Source organism: Dermacentor silvarum, chromosome 3 (assembly GCF_013339745.2).
Source record: "Dermacentor silvarum isolate Dsil-2018 chromosome 3, BIME_Dsil_1.4, whole genome shotgun sequence".
Classification (NCBI taxonomy): Eukaryota; Metazoa; Arthropoda; class Arachnida; order Ixodida; family Ixodidae; genus Dermacentor; species Dermacentor silvarum.
The window spans coordinates 216,151,763-216,167,503 of record NC_051156.1 but is presented as its reverse complement, the minus strand read 5'-3'; the positions used below and the strand labels follow the sequence as shown (position 1 = coordinate 216,167,503).

Sequence of the window (15,741 nt, the reverse complement as noted above, 5' to 3'; positions counted from 1 at the left end):
TTGTATGACCGACGCGAATTGTCTAGAACTTTCTAGAAGACACGTGGGCACCAGGGAATAATCTGTAACATTCGATGACTCATCTATAAAAGCCGACGCGTTTCGCCGCTGATCAGATTTTCGACCATCGCCGACTGTGTTCGCCGCTATCGTTTACCTTCGAGTGCAACTTGCTTTTGTGGGCACAGGTTCGACCAATAAAGTCAGTTTGATGCATGTGGTGCATGTGGTCATGCATGTGGTGCAATGAATGCATTGTGGTCTAGCGGCTCTTGCGTGAGATGAGACATGTTCTATTGCCGTGCCACCCGTGTCAAAGCGCAGCGAATCCCGCCGGTGATGCTGACTATACCAAACGCTACTCTGTAGAGCTTCAAATATTCGTGTGGCGCGCGTCCGCATATCTAGCGCTTCCACCTTTCGTACATACCAAGCAAATGAACGATTTTGGCTCAAACCAATAAGCGTATGCTGAGAAGGCATGAGAACTACTACAGGTAAACGTATTAAACGTAATCGAATTTATTATTTATTTCTGGCTGAAGAGAATAAATTCAAAATTATGCTGGCCACACACCTGAATGGCGTATTTGCGGCGTCGTTGTGCACGGCGTGATTCGGCGCCACTGAGCCACGTCATGCTTGACCGCAGAATTCGGTTCGTCATGTGGATCCAGCTTTAGCTCCGATAAAACCGACGAGAAACGCGGCGCTTTCAGCATGACGTGGCAGACGGCCCATACACGGCGTCTTTCAACTGGCATAGCAACGGCAGCAAGACTGCGTGAATAGCCTGCGTCTTGGTCCCGGCATCTGCGAGTAAATCCCACGCGTTAATCGGGCAAGCGATGGTCCCTAGAACCTTCCGTGCTTGCCATTACTGCCCCGAATAGTTTCGGAGTGCGGGTGCTTTCCTAACGTTCGCGCTGATTGACGCGCCACGGGAGAAGTGAGTGCAGCTGCTCGTCTGCTTCTCTGATCAGATTACGCAGACTGTAGCCATCGTTGCATTGCACGGACATTGCGGAACTGATGACTGTCCATCTATTCCCTCCTGCAGACGCGGCTTTCGCCGCTCAGGCAAGTCGAAGGCCGCTGGAAGAGTTAGCGGGGGAGGCACATTCCTTGGGCCACCGTCTGGTGCAGGCAGCTGCGAGTATGCTAAAGTGCAACAAATCAATCAAGCAGCAAAATGGACGCTTCAGATTTCTCAAGAAGGAGCCTGCTACGGACTCTTTTAACAATTCCCGGTGAGTTCTAAATGCCTTGCTTTGGGTAAAGGGATAAGGCTAAACATCGATGTATGGCTATTTTTGGTCGGCGTTCATTCGGTGATCTGTGCAAGGCTTGGCGGTGTTCCAATCGTACGCTTTTTCCCTTCAATTGCGTTCAAGAATGTAGTGAGGCCCAGAAATTCGCAGATGCAGATCGTTTTGAGATCACATGAAGACTGTATTCGCGATGGGAATTGTTACAACCATATCCTCATTCCCTATGGATGTTCTCTTTATCTTTGTGCATAAGGCGCTCAATCGAACATGAATTATTTCATTCTTCAAGCGTACACTTGTACAGTGACACCACTATAAACGTAGTGCAGTTGTTCCAGGGCATTCAGCACCTGAAAGCGTGGCTTGAACAAGCGGGGGCACGATTACAAAAAGATGCAGGAGGTTCTAAATGTTGCCAAAATTATACTCTATGCGTTTGCATTGAGTACTGACCGGAAGGAACACGTGTACGGAGTATAACACGAATTCTCTTGGCGTGTTTTCCGAGGGCTTCTTCAGGGTTTCATTAAGCGACCGCATTAAAAGCCTCTGACAAGTCTTTAGGGGACCCTATGAAAGAACGGCAGAAATGTCGCAATATAGTCAAGCATTTATCTTGCTGAACGTTTGGCGAAGAGCAGGTTGTTACATACCAGTACATTGTGATGCAAATGCCCAGACATTTGTCTACATTACTCTGCTTACCTATCGGTTGAACAAGGGAAGCCTTAGCCCGAAATCAACGTTTCGTCAAAGAGACTTACTTGGTTAGATTCTTCGTTTCTTGCACTCGCATTGCCGAATTAATATGTCCAAATCTTCATGTGACTCCGTTGTCTTGTTCAGATCTGCGTATATCTGACCTGGCTACTTAAGGACTTTTGTCCTGCCGAGTCAGAACGGGCAAACGGCATGTGTAAGCGGGCACGTATCTTATGCACAACATTGCTACGTGCGCAATTGCACTGTTTATGTGTGTATTCACTAAAAACCTTAACGCATATTAAAAAAATGTTTTTACGCTAGTTAATTGTAAGAACAGCTGCTCATTCATGATGGTGCGCATACCAGATGTTTTTTTATAGCTGCACCAAATATGTAAAAATTGTATATGTCAGATAGCACGATTATAACCATTGAGCAAAATTGCTCGATGAGGCGGCTGTTACTTCAACGAGGAATCCAAGTGCTTATTTGAATAATTACCACAATTACATTAATTCACTTTTTAATATAATTAAATTACAGCACATATTTCAGTTTACCAGTTGCAACCGCTGAGTTCGCAAGGCGTATACACTTAGATCGAATTCTTTGATCTACAGCAGTTTCGAGATAATTGTCAAAGGGTCTCATGAAATGCATTGGCATTCCAGGTAGTTTTGTGCTCGAATGCATAAAACAGCTTTCAAAAAAGGAAAAAGAAAAACTAAGTGGAACAAGAGTGCCTGTCACTGCACGATTGACGGTGCATATCTCGAAACTGGTGCCATCCTCAGAATTCGTTCCAAGTCGATATGCCTTGCACACTCACTAGCTACAATCCGTAGATGTGCTGTAAATTAATTAGTAAATACCTAAGTAAATTTTGGTAATTATTCAATTAAGCATTTTGATTTCTCTTAAAAGTGATGGCCGCGTCATCATGTAATTTAGCACAAGGGTGTAGAATCATGCTATCTGCCACAGGCATTTTTTTTTCAATTTGGTGTTAAAAAAAGAAAAGGAAAAGAAAAAAAAGACGCCGAGGCGAGACAGGGGGAAAGGGGGGTATAAATGAAGCTTCAGCGTTTGTTCCAAGTTTCTTTTATGTGAAGCCAAGGTCTTTCCCAAGCTCCTCATTACATTTGCATTGCGTTTAGGAGTTATCACACGTGCTTCCACCACCACAGCGTGACAACCTAGACGGCATGAAGATGACGTGGTCAGTTTGCTTTGGCTTGGCTACGGCTCGTGAGCCAATGCATTGGGAAGTACGATGTAGCTGAATCGATAAAACGTACCAACCACAAGTGTTTATGCGCTCTAGGCTCGGGTGTGATGATATGATGGTTCGGAAAGCGAACCGTTCGCTTCTCCTTGCGTGATTGATCAGAATCACGCTTTAGGCAGCAGAAGCGCCATTATTCACTCGAAGACAAGCGAACGCTTTGGTTTCCGGCCCGTTATATGTTCGCACACCAGGTGCTGCTGCCTCCTTTCGTCAGTGTTTTCTTTTATATCCTGCCTCTCGATTATTTTTGAAGGTAGCACCACCACAATAGAGAAAGCTAAAGAAAATTACGTTCTGGGGCTTCAGGTGCCACAACCACAATATGATTGAGACATGCCGTAGGGGGGGGGGGGGGGGGGGGGACTCAAGATTAATTTTGGCCGCCTGGGGCTTATCAAAGCGCGCCCAATGCACGGCACGCGGTCATCTTTCCATTTCGCCTCAGTCGAAATGTGGCCGCCGCGACCGGATTTAATCCCGTGCCCGGGCTTAGCAGGGCCACGCCCAAGCCACCACGCCACCACGGCGGGTATAGACGGTTTCATCCAGCGCCCTCGCGCTCTGGCAACGCTGTGCGCCGGCATCCGGCGCCCTTAGGAAACTTCCGGTAGTCATTCCTTTTGCTCGTTTTTTCTGGTATTTGTTCGCTCGCGCGCTCGTCCTGCGCATATTCTGTGTTATTTTTCGGCTATATCGATATAAGTGCGACTTGTGGCATTCAGTGTGTTGCGTGACGGCGAGTAGCTCTTGGAGCATCGACTGTTTTTATTACGTTTACTCGTCAACGGTGTTTTTCAAATCTAGGAGCCTACCAAGAGCTCCCAGATTTGCTCTGCTCAATACATCCAGGGTACGTTACTACGTGGAGTAGCCGGACTGCTGTAATGATGAATAATAAAAGTGCTACTGCACGATTGTTCTGGCCGTATGTCGTGTAACTCACGCGAGAGCAACTCGACTCTCATCCCGAGCTTGCCCACTCGTCCAGTTTCTTGCCTCGGCGTGGATCGCATGCTACGAACATGAGTTAAAATTATTGCTTAGTGGGTGCCATGCTGCCGCCGTTTTATTTTAATGTTTTTCGTATATTAGGCACAAGTGCACTTATGCAGCTCTACTACCTAGGTACATGTGTGCATTGGTTTATCATGTTTAACGTCCCAAAGCGACTCAGGCTATGACGGACGCCGCAGTGGAGGGCTGCGGATAATTTCGACCACCTGTGGTTCTTTAACATGCACTGACATCGCACAGTACGCGGACCTCTAGCATTTCGCCTCGATCGAAATGCGACAGCCGGGGCCCAAACGGCGTCTTTCCGGTCAGCAACCGGGCATCGTAACCGCTGAGCCACCACGGCGGCATGTGAGCATTCGTATCGCAGAGCAGAATCGCAGAAAAGTTAGCGATTTCCGTGCATGCATGTAGGAAGTTTCGGCCACATTCTAAAAGCATTTACGAATTAACGGAGGCCAATTATGGATTGCAATCTCGTGCCCAACACTACAGGTTTCATTTTGTTAGAACTGTGGTAAATTCGTGAGCACTTAAGTTAGTCCCATTTCAGTCGTCCTAGGCCTCTTGCACTAAATGACTTTTGAGAATGTACAGTTATTTGTGAATGCATATTGAAAAGCAGAAACAAGGCATATGACGCAGAAAACATGTGCATGTACACATGCACAGCTTACCACTTCATCCTCCATCTTGCAGCAATAAAAGTGCCATTGCGAAATGCAAATACGCCCGTGTGCTTGTGTTGTAGGGCACGTTAAAGAACCCCAGGTGGTCAAAATCAATCCGGAACCCTCCACTACAGCGAGCCTCATAATCAGAACTGGTTTTGGCACGTAAAACCCTAGAAAGAAGAAAAAAGTGCCATTAAATTTTTTTTCTAGTTTTCGGCAGTCCCATTACCTGCCTTGAAGACAACAGTCTGCGTTCATAGCATGTCCTCACTAAGATGCTCCGCTTGTTGCTCCGGGGCTGTAACTCGGGGAGAAGGTGTGCGGAGCCCAGCGAAAACGAAAATCGCACGGCATAATCATCCAGCGGATCGGGCAGCTCTCTGCCTCTAAACATCAACTTTTGGCGATACCGATCTTTTGCTTCGGTGCTAAGCGCCTTAAGGTGGTGGTCCCACTCCGGCGGCACGAGCCCCCCGTTTTCAGTACTTTTAGACTAACCGTGGTGGCTCTTCTACTTAGGATATAAAGTTGTGTTATATACCATAAAAAGCTTCATTGTAGATTCCAACAATATAGAATATAATGAAATTGATTAATGTGATTTAGAAATAAATGTTCAAGAACAAGCCTGAGATACATGGTTTTTGCGAACAGTGTCTCAGTTGTGACCATATTTAGAAGAAACTGGCGCACTTACTGCATTGCGGCTTGCTCTGTAGCTTTAGTACATATTTATCAAGTTCCTAGACGTAGCAAAATAATTTTGAATTTTTACTTTTCGGGTAATTTGCTTTTGAAAATTGCCAAATATCGCAATCTTCTGTTGTAAGCAGCCTGGCAACTACATGCTCAAGGAAGAAAAATTTTGGATAGAGTTCAAGGAATTTTCATTTAGGACGCAAAATTTCATTCATGTACCTTTATTAGTTTTATAAACCGCAGCTTCGTAGCTTTAGTACCTTCCCGCAAAAATGGGCAAAAATAAAACCAGAATTCCAAGTATTGCTTCATTTCGGCCGCATTATTAGGAAAACTAATAAAGTTCACATGAATGAAATTTTGCGTCCTAAATGTAAATTCCTTGAACTCTACTTTATGCCAAAATTTAGCTTCCTTGAGCATGTAGTTGTCGGGCTGTTTACAACAGAAGATTGCGATACTTGACAATTTTCAAAAGCAAATTATCCAAAAAGTAAAAATTGAAAAATATTTTGCTACGTCTAGGAACCAGATAAATTTGTCCTAAAGCTACAGAGCAAGCCGCAATGCTGTAAGTGCGGTAGTTTCTTCTAAATATGGTCACAACTGAGACACGATTCGCAAGAACCATGTATCTCATGCTTGTTATTGAACATTTATTTCTCAATCACATCAATCAATTTCTTTATATTATATATAGTTGGAATCTACAAGAATTAAGCTTTTTATGGTATATACCACAACTTTATGTCCTAAGTAGAAGAGCCGCCACGGTTGCTCCAAAAGTACTGAAAACGGGGGGCTCGTGCCGCCGGAGTGGGACCGCCACCTTAAAGTAGTCGCTCGTCATCTCGACAATATTCACGATGTAGAATCAGCTCATCACAGATTCCACCAAGCAGTGCAAACATCGACATGCCGGCCTCACGTCGCGCATGCCTTCAAACAACATAGCCGGAAGTGCTTCTAGTTCTGCTGCCGGAAGTTCCGATGGGGCAACCAATCAGCGGCAAGCGAGGTTTGTTTGTAAACACTTGAAACCGTTTATACCCGAGAAAGTGAACAGCTGATTAGGCACTACAGGGCGGACATTTTGGGACGCCTCGGGGTCCACAGAGGCCAAAGAGGGACAAAACACTGCTCCACACGTAAGCCTTGGAACAGCGGCAAAACGGCGGTAAAAGCGGGACGTGTTCCACAGAAATCGGGACACGCCTGGTCACCTTAGTCTTTCAAGAGTTTTATCTGAGCGTTTCGAGTCTGCTCCGCACAGACCAGTGTATCCTAATGATTTGCACACAACCGCTCAATTTGCACACAACGCTCATTCTGTCAGCGGAACGTAAAATGCTGCACTCCCTCCGGCATTAATCCCCCCCCCCCCCCCCCAAAAAAAAAAAAAAAAAAAAAAATCACACAAGCGTCGTGAAAGTGCAAAATACTGAGGGCCTAGCATGTTTCTTCGAGCGATGATTGTTTCCAATGATAAGATATGACAATGAAGATTAATCATAAATCTAGATCTTCAAAACTTACAGCGTCGGCAGAAATCTAAAACTGGGAAATATTAGGAAAAGCTCCTTAATTAGCTATTATATAGTAATAAATATCTAAATAATGAATTTAGCAATTTAGCATATTTACCATATAGAACACACGCTTAGTGCACGAGACATGTGTTTGTACTTTAGGCATCCTGAGACGAAATAGAACTCTTGTAGAAAGATTCCAAAATTCCCTCGTTTTCAATGGTAGGTCAACGCACGAAACATGTCAGGGGGCCAGATATATTACGTAACACGATGGGATGCTAGAACGCAGGGCCAAACAGAAAGGATGCATGTCCAATTCGTATTATTCTAACCACATAACGAACAGAAAAAAAAGAACGAAAGGGGAAGATAACAACATTCAAGGACATGAATGGAAATTGACATAACTTTAACGAGGGCCTTAGACTGTAAAATAAGTTTAAAAGCGAAAGAGGCTGTCAATTGGCTTGTAACTCGCACTTTTACACCCTGAAAAGGGTGTAAGGGTGTGAGTTATACACCGATGTACGTCCTTATTCACTTTTAGGCTGTAAATTATTTAACAGTGTATAAGTATACGATATATATGCGTAGTGAGCTTGACGCACTCAAAGATTGGTTCATGTCACTGCACAAGTCAAATGGCGGGTGGTTTTGAAGACAGTGCGATTTACCTCTCCATGCGTTGACTATACCCAGATTATGAGCATAAACGAATTGAAGAATCCATCTTTGGAATTTCACACAGTTTCCACGCACTTCAGAATTTCACACATTGATCCGAATGGGGTGAAAAAAAAAAACTGTATATCTTGGCTGTTAAAGAAAGCGTCCGCTTCAGTGCGATCGAGGAAAACACAAGGATGCCGAAACGTCTCTTACATTTTCGTATAGGCAACGACCCAAAATGAGCCTTCAACATCAGAGCCTATCAGATGAACTTTCCTAAAATTCTTAGATACAAATGCGTGTCAAAGCCGGCACCCTCGCTGCCGAAGGGAGTATACAAGCTGACGTCCACTACTTCCCGGCCTCAGGTACCACCTTGAAGAAACGCTCAACTTTAATTGAAGCGCTAGATTGGCTATCTCAAGCCAGCCGTGCTAGAAATTCGGAACGTGCGCTATCCATTCAATGGCGAGCACCTTTATCGCGAGCGTGATAGCTACGGTATTGTCGTCCGGAAGCTTTTGTTAAATGTTGATTCTCACTAGGCCGTCAAGAGGCCGATTTTGATCGGCCGTCTGTTGGCGACAGAAGTTTACAGGACGGAAAACACTGTGGCCAACGGTTTAAAGGAAGGAAAATGCTGTCGCCACCAGTCGACAGACCAAAATCGGTGTCGTGTTGGCCTAGTGTGAATGGGCCTTTGCAAAGATCAAGCACAGTCGCGTTACGTCATTGTCATCGGCGTACACGTAAAAAACGCCGTTGGCAGCTATTTCGATCGCGGGTCATTAAATAGAGGAAAATGGGCCTCGTTCACTCATCTCCACCATTTGCAGCTCCCTATATTGTTCGCGAACCGCGGCACAGTCTCGGGTACAAAAGACACTAGCCCACTGGCGATTGGTATGGACGAACAAGGTTCGTTGAAAGCAGCACAACGCTTGCTCGGCCTCATCGGTATTGCACCGGCTTCTTGAGCAACGTATCAGCGGTGATAAGACACTGTTTGAAATCCGTTGTCACAGTTCAAGAGTGCGGCGACTAGCTTATATAATAGAGCTGCCATACTGGACCAATGAAGAAAAAAAAAAAAGAAAGGCTCAGAAATATATTCTTTTCATTTGTGTAACGATAGCACGCGCAAATAAAGGGGCCATGCAACGTTTTTTAAACGTACCTCAAGTAAACTTCCTCATTCATACCCCAATATTAGAATGATTTAAAATAGTGTTACCACTTTACCGAAGCATAACTGCGAGTCGGCCTAGTTGGAATAGATTCATTTTTAAAAACACTTTTTGTGCGCAAAACAAACAATGACGAAGGAAAGCGCTCGTCCTTGTGTTGCTTCTTTTTTTCGTCCTTGTTTGCTTTGCGCACAAAAAAGTTTTTGAAAGGCCACTTTACCGTTACCGATGCCGGCTGCCACGACTTCTGCGCGGAGTTTATCGGGCTCTGGTGGGATCGCCAAAATGACTCCCGCCAGTTACAATAATTGCGTAACATGGCCAAGGTTGCCCGCGTCGATCCCAATTTGCCAAGGTTACTCGCTGTTTGTAGTAACAGCGAGAAATCAATGATAATATAAGCCATCCCTCTGTATCATCTCGCGTTGAGGGCGAAGTAATCGGCGGCGTTTTATAATTATTTTTAGACCAGTTATTTCCTTTGACGCTGCTAGGCATAGAGAGACGACATCTATAGGCGGGAAAGTGTGTCAGTTTCCATCTAATAGATGGTGCCACAGCATTTAACGTTGGTATTAGGTGGACTTCAATACGAGACCTAGTTCCCGCTTTTCATAAAACTTCTTGAAGAGCCCCTTTAGGGCGGATACTGAGTGCTTTCCTTCGAAATTAGTTCTCCTGTTCGGCGAACAAAGACCTCAAAAAGCAGACACAACCTCTGGATGAAAAACGCACACAAGCCGGTCATTGCCGTTCTACAACTAACGGTAAATATCCAGCAGTTGTGGGACAGTAGGCTTCTTCCTTGAATACATAGCCACGTTGAAAATTAGTTTCTGTTCTCCTATTTTTGAGGCTATCAAGTTACAATGTTTCCGGATTCCGAGCTGCTGCTTCGCCGCTCGCTTGTATGCACCTGCGAAAGTGGAACCACTGGAATAACGCTGCAAGAAAGTGTGGGCGGTAGTGTATGTTGATCTAGTTGGTCTTCGTCTGAGTGGAAGATATACGTGAAGCCTAATCTTTTCGCTGAATGATAAATACAATGCCCAGCCTTCGTCGAACGCGGCGTTTTCCCTGTTTGTTATACGTAGTACGCGCAGAGGACGGTCGTAATTCTTTACTAACACTTCGTTTGTTACTTTATTTCTTTTTTGTTTTGATCGGTTGCGTTCTATATTTTGTGAATTGCTTCTTCTTGCAAACCCGAGTTCTCCGTCTTATCGGCTATGCAAGCGACAGCGCCTCCCGAGTGGAAATTTATGATGAGCCTGAGGAGGGGGGGACTGGGTATTTCGAAAACAGAAAGAAAATCTCGTTTCCTTCAGTTTGTGTTTATAAATGGGCGCGCTTGCTTCTGGAGAAGGTGACTGCAGATGAGAGAAAAATATGATCCGATAAAATCAACCTTATTATTCTTAAATGTACGACGAAAGCAAGCACGAAAATTGTTATCGTGGGAGGCTGTTAAAGGAGCGCAAAATAAGTGCAGTACATTCTTGTTACGGCGAAAAGTTGATATAATACATCCGCGTGTGCTATATGTTCCGTTCTACAACGAGATGTAAGCATCTCAGAGTACATGATGTCATAAATAAACGTGGCCACCATATTTGAGGTTGCTCGTGTATTGTGTAAAAAATTGCTTATAGGTTGAATTACCTTCTTGGAACACTTTATCTGTTCAGCCTACGTTTTTATGTATATATAGGCTGCACAGTGGGCCGGTATATTAATCCCAAGGGAAAGACGTCAGACATTTTTATGTTTTCCCCAGCATAACGAGAGAAAACTTTCCACTTTCATTTCAGGCCGTTTCAAGGTAACGTCGTTAAGATTATGTGCTTCAAAAAACAGTGAAAGTCACGGGGGAAGACAACAGCCTGCCAACCTCTGATTGCTCGCGTGCTTGTGCGCCTTCAGTTTCTCGAGAGTGAGCAGATTATTAATAATGATATATTTTTACAGATAGAAGTTGGTTAAGTTTTCGTGCAGGTAACAACGTGTTTACTAAGTTTGCGAAGCTGGTTTTAATTCAGTCAGTCAGTTTAACAAGCGTATAATTGTATACTTGCTCTTTTTAAATGCAGTGTGCCACCTGAATCCCTGCATGCACATAGCTCCTACATGAATGATAGTCTCCAGAGTTATTCAGCTGTCTTGCGTATTCATTCATATAGTTAGTTGGTTAGTTAGTTTGTTTGTTCGTTTGTCTTTCTGTATCTGCGTGTGTGCCTGCGAGTGTGTCAGGGAGAGGAAGAAGAAAGCTTTGCTTGATGAAACTCGTGGACCTTTGCAACGCTACGTATTACCGCTGCAAAGTAACTCTGCATTGAGCGAGGAAGAAGGCCCGATTTGGTGGAGGAGCAAGTTTTATGTGCTGCTTCATTGTTCTGTACTCTCCACAAGGCTAGTACTTCCAATGAAGTAAAAAAAAGAAAGAGAACAGATCAAATCAAGAAGCCGTCCACAGACTTCTGAGTTATACCCCGGCTTATTCGCTGCAGGAAATATGAAAACACTGAGGCCACAAACATATGACACAGATGAGAAAAAAAAGAAAGAAGAATATTTCGGGGGCGCTTACGGCGCTGCAGCCCTTTATTCCAGGCTGTCAAAAAGGAAGTGGTGCGTAGAAGGGGAGAAAGAAATGGCTCAACGGGGACACGCCTCAGCGTTTCCGTGGTAGTTCACTTATTTTTTGCTCTGGAGGGAGTGCAGTGAAGGTCTTAAGACAATGAAGGGAGGCAAACGCGCAACCACCTAATGTCCCGTGATATACAGTTAAACGCACCGAAAGTTCTCCCCTTGGCAGCAAGTATAAAGCTTTCCTGCTATAAAAATTAATGCCGCTTAGTGAAGCGTATATTCAATGCTGCGATTCGTATCCTGCTTAGGTTGACTAAGGCTGGGAGTAAGCCACGTTGACAGCCCTGGTAGGTGGAGCCACTTTTTACGGCGAACGTTTAAAGTGGCAGTTATAAGGGATAGAGGCTATGACTATGCATTCATGTTTGCTATTTCTGCGACGTGAAAGGTCGGTCTGGCACGCATTGGAGCACTGTGCAATTCGGGCACAAATGCTTATGCAATGTGGCTGCCATACGAAAACAGACTGTGTAATCGTGACCGAGGCGCCTAGCAACACTCTGCATGATGCACTGCATTGCGCGCGCAGGAATTTTCAGTTAGCCCTTGTTACTTCCAACTACATGCCAAGACCGCGAGTGAAATAAACTTTTCGGTTGTACTGGAGGGGATTTACTCAAACGAAACACTTAGCTTGATTTCTGTAAGAAATCAAGAAACTTAATAATAAAGACGTAATAATAATACAGACGTAATAGAGAGAGAGAGAGAGAGAGAGAGAGGAAATATTCTGTGATGTAAATTTGACACCTTGGGTAGTTAAAGAGCTCCTCAATCTAAAAACACCAGTATGTTAGAGCGACGCTCTCTTTGCCTACCTCCCGGTGATTTGATGTGTTGTCGCCGTCGTGGTCGTCCCTCTAGCCGAATTGTCTTAATGGCAGGCTTAACACAAGCTGTCGCTCAGAAATGAAAACTTGCTTCAACAATATGGCGATATGCACTATTTGCGGAAACCACGTTATCTCGTTTATTAAAATGCCAGTCCGGCTTCAACAGGAGCTCTTCAGCCACTGCCTCTCAGATCAAAATGCGCATTACTTAAAACATGGCACCAAATATGTTAATTTCATGACCATTTAACTAGTTCTAAATAATCAAATAATGAAATGACTCCATTTCTTTTATTTCAATATTTAATTTAAAAAATGTTTAGTTAGAGTCATCCAATAAGTTAGCGGCTAACATCAATCGCGTCTTTCCCATTTCCTTATTTTTTTAGTCTCTATATATACCGCGTGTTTCATTTTAGCTGCACAAAATTAAAAGACAATTTCCTGTGGCAGATAGCACATTTGTAATCCTTGACCTAAACTACTCGATGAGGTAGCCATTACTACAACGAGAAATGAAAACGCCTAATTGAATAAATAACATAATTACGCTCATTACCTTTTTAATTAATTATTTTACGGCACATCTTTCAATCTACGAATTATAGCCGCTGAGTTCGTAAGGCCTATCCACTTGGTACGAATTGTCAGGACTTTTGTAATATCAGTAATACGATGATCCAAGTGCTGGACTCTTGCCTTGCAAGCTAATTTAGTCCCATGGAAGACGCTGCCTGGTCGGGTTCACATGAGTAGCACATGTTGAGAAAAACGCTTGCAGTGTTGTTGATGTTTTGTCACCACCAGTCATTTGTATATTGAGTGGGAATTCCCTCCTTGGTATTTATGTATACGCTATTTTGAAAGCACATCTTCAGTGAATAATGGAGTCATCTTTGACCCGTGCGAAGTGTGACCGTTAACACATTACGTAGTGCACTTCGGTCACGCGTAACGCTTTCAACGCAAACAACCCATTATGCGCGCCAAATGGCCGTTCACGTCAAACCCATACATAGCATCAAGATCTCTCGACTAAAGAGCAGTATTTCTGCACATTTGCGGGTCCGTAATACTTTCAAAACAACCATTGATTATCTGTCCTGAATGGCCATTTGGGGGCACCGTATCGATATATAACGTCAATATTTCTCATGGTAACCATTAGGTTCCACTGTATGTGGAAGAGCGGAACTCTTTCGAAGTGAGTGCTCATTAGCCGCACCGAATGGGTATTCGAGTCCAATCGATAAAGTGGTGTTTCTTATGCAGAGTGCAAGACCTCTGAAGCAGAAAAATTACCAACTCGGCCTCAGTTGCAAATTATGAGTAGTGTCAAATAATTCGTGCCCATCTATAAACTTGTGAACGAGTGCGCACGTCTGTGAATTGGTAGATACCGCGTTCGGCTGCTCTGCGCGAAATAGGGAGGTCAGAGCCTGGCCGCGGAAGGCGCGTTATGATGGGGGAGCGCAATGCAAAATCGCTCTTCTATTTTTATTTAATTGAGACTTGATTTGAAACTGCATGAAAGACGACGGCTTAAAGGCCGTAACAAGAAGGCTTCATGTGATTCCAACAACGAAATGGTGTCGAAAGTACGGTATGCACGACGCGTAACAGCACCCTAGGTAAAAAAATAGATGAAAATTAAATGAAAATAATATAAATAAGAAGACAGGTAGGATACAAAGGAGACAATCACAAGCACTGTCCTTGTGGGTTTTGTATTATCCCTCTTTTTTTCCCGCTTTTATGGGCAATACATCCCAGTAAGTCAAAGTCTACTTGCGTTATTGTCTTTTCACTCATTAATATCTAACCAGTACCACAGCACAACGGCTTTCACCACATGCCACACTGCAGCTATGTAGCATTAAATCAATGCATATCTTGCGGAAAAGCAACGAAGGAAACAGTTCTTTATAATAACAGTTATCACATTCGTGTCATGGCCAATTTATTCGATATAGGTATTAGCAAGCCTGTCCTGTGACGTATATATTCAGCGCGCGCTCGCTCACCACTCACCTCACTCACTCACTCACTCACTCACTCACTCACTCACTCACTCACTCACTCACTCACTCACTCACTCACTCACTCACTCACTCACTCACTCACTCACTCACTCACTCACTCACACTCACTCACTCACTCACTCACTCACTCACTCACTCACTCACTCACTCACTCACTCACTCACATACATCACATACATACACTCACTCATACACTCTTCAGTCATGTGTGCTTCATTATCTTCTTTTGACCCCACGTGCTTGGAAACGTTCCCTATCACGACTTTGCCGGAAGTGGGTCTATGGCTGATATTGGCCGTCATAAATGTGGCAGACGTCGATAAATCATTCCGAAATGCGTACAGGCCAAGACCTGCACGGGATTTTGAGGATCTCTGAAAAGTTGAAAAAGAAAGGAAATTGGACAAACAAAAAGCGACGTAAGACGCTCTTTCTTTCTCCTTTTTTACAAAGGGGAACCACCTCAAACCGGTCCGCATCATAAGAAGTTGGAGCACTGAACGAGATAGAGTAGACGACACAGTGAGTACGTCGGCTGTCTTGTATCTTTACTGTCCTTTCCACCACGCACCAACAAGAAAGCTCCCAAGTACTCCGGTACTGTAGCCGTAACAAGCCTCTCAACCCTAGGAATGGCCGTCGGTTCCAATTTAAACTTTCCTTTGTCGACGCCCCAGCTCCTGCAAGTGGTTCCTATGGGGGTTGTGCTGTCCCGAAAAGTTATGAAAAGTCGCTCAAAAAGGTGCTTCTCGAGCTTTTCGCTGCTCTGTGTTCTACAACTCTTGGCTCAACCCGAAAAGCTGCGTTGACAAGACTACGACTTCTGGACTCTGCTCTCCAGGGAACACATGATGCACCGTATTTTTCTACGAAAAAATCGAAACATGGATTGACCTTCGTGTATCCAAGATTTTGCTTTTATAAGGAGCGAACGAACTCGAAGGAAACGTTTGCAGTTCTTTATGCGTTTGTATATTTATTTATTTTCTTTTCATTCATCTATCTCACAGGTTCCAGAAGGAGTATTGTGTTAGGGCGGGGTAGGGCGTGACGTAATAACTAAGGGTGTGTGAATACCGAATAGTAGAATTCGAATCTAATATAGAATCGAATCAAGAAAACAAGAGCCGAATATCAAATCGAATATCGAATATATAAAAAAAAACATTTTCCACAAA

The 15,741-nt window shown here is 44.1% G+C and overlaps 1 long non-coding RNA gene across 1 annotated transcript; it reads left to right on the top strand.

Annotated features, from left to right (window-relative positions):
* Nucleotides 1–812: 812 nt before the first annotated feature.
* LOC125944582 (uncharacterized) lies at nt 813–15,415 on the top strand. Its single transcript, XR_007466289.1, has 3 exons — nt 813–949; nt 1,061–1,250; nt 15,017–15,415. It is a non-coding gene; the product is annotated as an uncharacterized LOC125944582 (long non-coding RNA).
* Nucleotides 15,416–15,741: the final 326 nt, after the last annotated feature.